We start from the raw sequence: 5,785 nt of genomic DNA, 5'->3' as shown, positions 1-5,785 counted from the left end.
ATTTCCATGTCATCAATTATAATTTTTGAAATCATTTTTTCTGTTTAATTTCGTGTTTTTAGGAATGAAGCTTATTTCAACTTATGTTAAACGATAATGTTAAACATAATTTGGGGCAGGTAGCCGCGAAGTGGTTTATAAAAAAGCGTAAACTGCTCCAAGTTAAATTATATCGTATAACATAAGTTTCATTCCTTATTAGTCCGGTCAATTTAGTCAAAAATTAAGCTCAACATCAAAGAAATTGCAACACGAAGTTTTTAGTGTGCATTCAATTAAAATATTATAAAGTATCCTTCACATAATTTTTTTTACTGTAGCTTGTGCACATAGCAATATTTTTGGGGTAAAAATCAGTGATTTTGAATAAAAATTGCTAAAAAGTGGGAAAAGGTTGCATTTCATTTATTAAATTCAGTACTGCCTTGAAATCATATTAAATGCATCTCTTTATAAAGGTCTGTCAATTATAACGTTAATTAACTGTAATTTTAAATTTTCTTGATATGTAGAAATATGAAGATTTCACTGTCCTTGATGCCTGAGTATTTATATCTCCACTTGACATTGTAGAAAATTTGAAGTCTATACGTTTAACATGTGTCAAACAATCTATTACAATCTTACAGAAGGTGTTAACTGTATTTAAAGAAAAAACCCATAATTGTCCTCATCTTCCTCTTCATTGTCCAATTCCTCGATCTCATGGAAGTCACTTGAAGAGTTACTGCAATTTCCAAGGCATTCGCCACACCAAATTGAACAATCTAAGCCAGATTTACGACATGTGCATTTCTTTGTGTCACAGTTGAGTCTGCAGTTGCATTTGATGATTTTCATCAGATTTTCTGGCGCAGGAGGAAGTGACATCTTTATTGGCAAACAATTTTCATTCTCTATGCACCAACCCCATTCTTTTACATCAAGTGCAGTTTCTCCTTTCCAAACTTGGCATTGCAAGTATGTGCGAAGGCTATGAAATCGTGCTGCATCTGGTGTTGGAGGCAGAGTTTGAACTGAAACTGGTGTCCCTCTGTTCTGTGTCAGTTTTGTTGTAAATTTTTAGCCACCTTAACACCTGAAGCCCTTCAAATGGAATACCGCCATATAAGCATGACAAGGCTTCCTCTCCATCTTGTATAATTTTGTCCATTGTTGAGTCTTTTGACATAAAGATTTCCCCCTGCTTCCTCAAGTATTCATTTGTAATAATTTTCTTTAAAGTAAGTGATTTCCCGATACCAAAAAGCCTGGATGTGGAATCACATCCAGTGATTACATGAATGAAAGGTAAGAGACGGCAAACCGCATCTCCATAGTGCTGGCATGTTCTGTTAATATCCCATATTCTGCTTGTTTTGACCTGGGATACCTTTGCAGAACGAAATACAACCTGTTTGTGATGGATATTTATGAGATGACACAAAAGGACTAAAATATCAGTGTCTTCCCCAATCACAGTGTTTGGTTTATTCTCAGCTGACGCAAGAGCTGTTTGTGCTATGAGGAGATCAGCATCATCTTCAGCTTGTAAGACTTCGACATCTTGATTTTGCATTTTGTCCACTAGGAGATATAGAAATCTCTGCTTATTTCTGCTGTTTGAGAGAAAAAGTTCCTTTTTTGTTCTACATGGCATGTTTTCGGTAAACATGATATCTGTAACTGTTTTGCCTTTAGATCTTCTGACATGTGTTACATCCTTTATCGTAGGGTGCTCTGGATAACTATCAAAGACAATAACGACGTCCGAAAAATTATGTTTGACATGATCGATGTGTATCTGACATAACCTTGAGAAAGTTGTGCCAATCACCCATGGAATCCGTTGAATTAATGATCCTCCATCTAAGACATACCTATATTGATCTGTTTCTTTGTAGCTTTCTGCTAAACAGTGATCTGTGTTCCATTATACCTCTGCTAGGGAGGACTTCGCAGCGTCACGTAGAAGTCCATGATTGTCAAAAATTGCATGAGGAATGCTTGCAAGCTCATACTTAAATAATTCAGAACTGTCGCTGAAATATTCTTCTCCTGCTACCACCAATCGTTGGAACATTAGTTGAGGGTCTATTTGTAACTTGATATCTCCATTATCATTTCCTTCTTTACCCATTGTCTTCGCACTAAGTGGTGTTACTTGCTCCTTTCGTTTGAATGTAAAATCTAGTACATGTTTATCCAACATCTTTTCTACAGACCCTGAGACGTGCTACTACCCTCAAAAAGCGTGTGTCTTTCGTGCGCTTTCCGTTTCGTGCAAACCGTGTAGGTTTCGTGTAAACCGTGCAACGTTTCGTGCAAACCGTGTAGCGTTTCGTGTAAACCGTGCAGCGTTTCGTGTAAGCTCCAAAGCGTTTCGTGCAAACCATGTAGCGAGCGTGCGAAAAGCGTGTGAGAAACGTGCGACTTTCGTGTAAGAATCGTGTGAGAAACGTGTGACGTTCGTGCAAGAATCGTGTAAGATTCATTCGGAAGTCATTTCATTTTAAATTTGGCTACCGATGGGTCAGGATGTCAAATTGCATTAGTATTTTATTATTGAATTATTTATGCTTGTGATATTTTAGGAGTAAAAACAAACAAAAAAAGGAACAGCAAAATGAAATTACACGGTAATGTATAATATATATTTGTTTGTTTTCTTTTCCTTCTAAAGAAAATGTGTTCAAATTAATCAACTATGTACAACAATTTCAAGGGCATTGAATTCAATATACTATCAACGCCATCATGTCTTCTTAAATATTTTTTCTCAAATAAAGAAAGAAATACCGGTATTATTCTTTTTTAATTTTAAGCAAAAATATATCAGGACTCCGCTCTTGTCTTAACATTAAAAGTACGTTAAAGAAAAGTTTTGAAACGATGTGTCATTTAATACTTTTTAATACATAAACTTCCTGCTCATTATTGTCAAATACATGGATTTTATAATTTTAATTCACATGCACTGATGACCACATGTTTAGAAACGAGGTGGGGGGGGGGGGTTAAATTAAATTACTTGTACAGTCTTTCATTTTTTGTTGGAACTTTCAATCTAATATTAGTTTAAATAAATGCTTAATTTTCGATTCCTTTTTTAACCCTTTGTTAAATATGTGCGCAGATACACCCATTAAAAATGTATTGGAATCTTCTTTCCGCCTTTCAACTGTGATCAAGGTCATTTACAACATCGATCACGGGCTCCGAGTGCATGGCAACTGAAAACTGTTTTGTTATATGTATATGTTGTGTTCACGGCTTACTGACACCTGAAAATTACGACTGGATTTTATTTTTTTAAAAATAAAATGTTTCTTTAAATATCTAATGGGTACAACTTATAAATCAGCGGATTTCATCTTTTATATGTTAATCCGAATATCTAGCCGTAAACAGTAAAATAAACAGAACTGAAGTGGTAATCTTTTCATGAATATCATGTTAGAAAAGCTTATGACTAAATCATGAATAATTGTATATTATTTGTTTTATAAATCACGTACTTTTTATTTCATGTAAGATATTTCACTTTCTTGTAATATACCTGAATGCCGGTGTAAAGATCGATCTACATTGTATGTACAATGCATAGTCAAATGCCGCGACTATTAATTGATGTACACATATTTTCATACGTTTAGTCGGGTTTTGAAATGAAGGATTTTACAATATGACGGGTATACCGATGTTATTTGATAAGCTTCATGTAAAAGGAGAAAGAGAATAAAAATAGATTAAGACATCACATTTAACCCCCTCCCCTTTTACCGATTTCCCTTCTATAGATAATGCTTATGTATGATAAAAAAAAATACTTTAAAAATGTATCAATAATCGTTAGTAGAGTATAAAGGCAAATTTTATTACTAAATCAAAATCAAGAAAAATAATCCGCCTACGGAAATCAAACACAATACAATCAATATTAGATATAATATATGATTGCGCCCATGTGAAAAGGGTCCTTATGGCAATTTTTATGCATTTTGAGTTTTTCACGGATTCTGATAGAGTAAGGTTAGAAGTTGTCAAATATAAATTTTTATGGTCCTACCTCTACTCTAAGTAGGTTTTTTCTTCATTTTTATCAAATATACTTTAACAGGTTAATAATGACGTCATGCTTTTCAACAACGTCAAACGTTTTCAGAGTGAACGTTAAATGATTTTCCTCTGTAATTTTACTACGGTGATTAATAGTTGTATAATATTTGATATTTTTCCATGCACATTATTTTTATCTCATTGTCTCTTTTAATTATTAATAATTATTTAATAGTTATATATATTATGGATTCATCAGTGGTGTATAGTATTATGAGTGAGTGTTTGTTTTACATTTCACTTTTCTATGACACCAGGGGGAAACCTGAACAGCGGGCAACATCCATTCATTTTTTTTTTTGTTGAAACAATTATTTTCTCAAACAAAATATTAACTGGTAATCCATGCAAGAGTCATTTGATAAGCCTGTAGAATTCGTTTGAAAATTATTTTAATTTAAACATTGCTCTCGATAGCTCAAGATTTCAGCATAAACGATATATCTTTAGTTACCATAGATGTGAAAATTATTATTTTTTTTAATAACAACATTACGCTACCTAAATGCTACTGCGAAGTGAAAATTTATTTGATTGTTCTTTCTTTCTAAAAATTGTGAAGTGTGGTGCATGTAACATGTAAAATTTACGATACACAATAGACAGTAAATAAAAAGGAAATTCGGTTCATTCACTGCATCTATAAGGTTGTCTGTCTGCATTGGGTCAATAATGACACTGCTTTTTTTGAAAATATAAAGGATACACGAAATATTTTTCAGTTTAGCAGTAAAAATATTTTAATATTAACCAATCAAAAGGTGGAAATTTTACAAACAAATGAATGAGTTATAATCCGCAAACATTTACACAATAGATAAACCCAGGATTAACATTTGTAGGATTATGTGTATGTTGGTGAAGGGGGGGGGGGTGGGGGGGGGTGGTTAAAAAATCTAAATGGCAGAAACTTACAATTCTTGTGAACACGAGTTAAAATAAATAAAAAAAATATTTTATTTACTTCAAAAGTTTTAGGTGCACCCAGTACCATTAACCCTACAACTTGCAGATTCACTTTTTTATTTAGGTTTGAAATAATGCTGCCTATTATTCTTCATTTTATATTTGTACCTTTAATTCTGAGCATTGCCATTTTCAAAATCGCACAGCGATCATAAACACTATGAGCCTGGAACTGAATTGCTATGAATTCAGTATTGTTAATCATGTATATAATGATACCCTAAAATTAAAAAAATCTGGTTTTATTTTATGAAATGGATGGTTTTAGAAGCACACCCATAGAATTAAATTAAAGATGCCATTTACGGTTTATATGTATAGCTTTTGTTGGGGTAGGGGTGGGTTAAAGATTAATAACATGTAATTGTTTATGCCTAAATATACAGTCAGTTGAATATGACTGTTTTGTATAATATATTTCCTGACAATTGTCTGTGAACTGGCTGAGCTTTGAAATGTCAGATTTTTGTAGGGATGTAAACATCTTAGAAAATCATCATATTATTTATGACCTAATTAAAAAAAAATCCCCTTCATTCTAATGTTGTTTCTAATTTTATTCTATAAAGTGAGTTTTAAAGAGTATGAATTCCATTCTGGTCCCGTGCCCAGGGACGTAGCAACAGGGGGGGGGGGCTTGGCCCTTCACTTTTTTCCCCAACCTTACTTATACTATAGGAATTGATAATTGAAAGTCTGGTTGCCCCCCCCCCTCCCACTT

Source organism: Saccostrea cucullata, unplaced genomic scaffold (genome assembly GCF_032062105.1).
Source record: "Saccostrea cucullata isolate Sc308-1 unplaced genomic scaffold, CSIRO_AGI_Scuc_v1 ctg608, whole genome shotgun sequence".
Classification (NCBI taxonomy): Eukaryota; Metazoa; Mollusca; class Bivalvia; order Ostreida; family Ostreidae; genus Saccostrea; species Saccostrea cuccullata.
Note: the sequence above shows the minus strand (reverse complement) of the source record.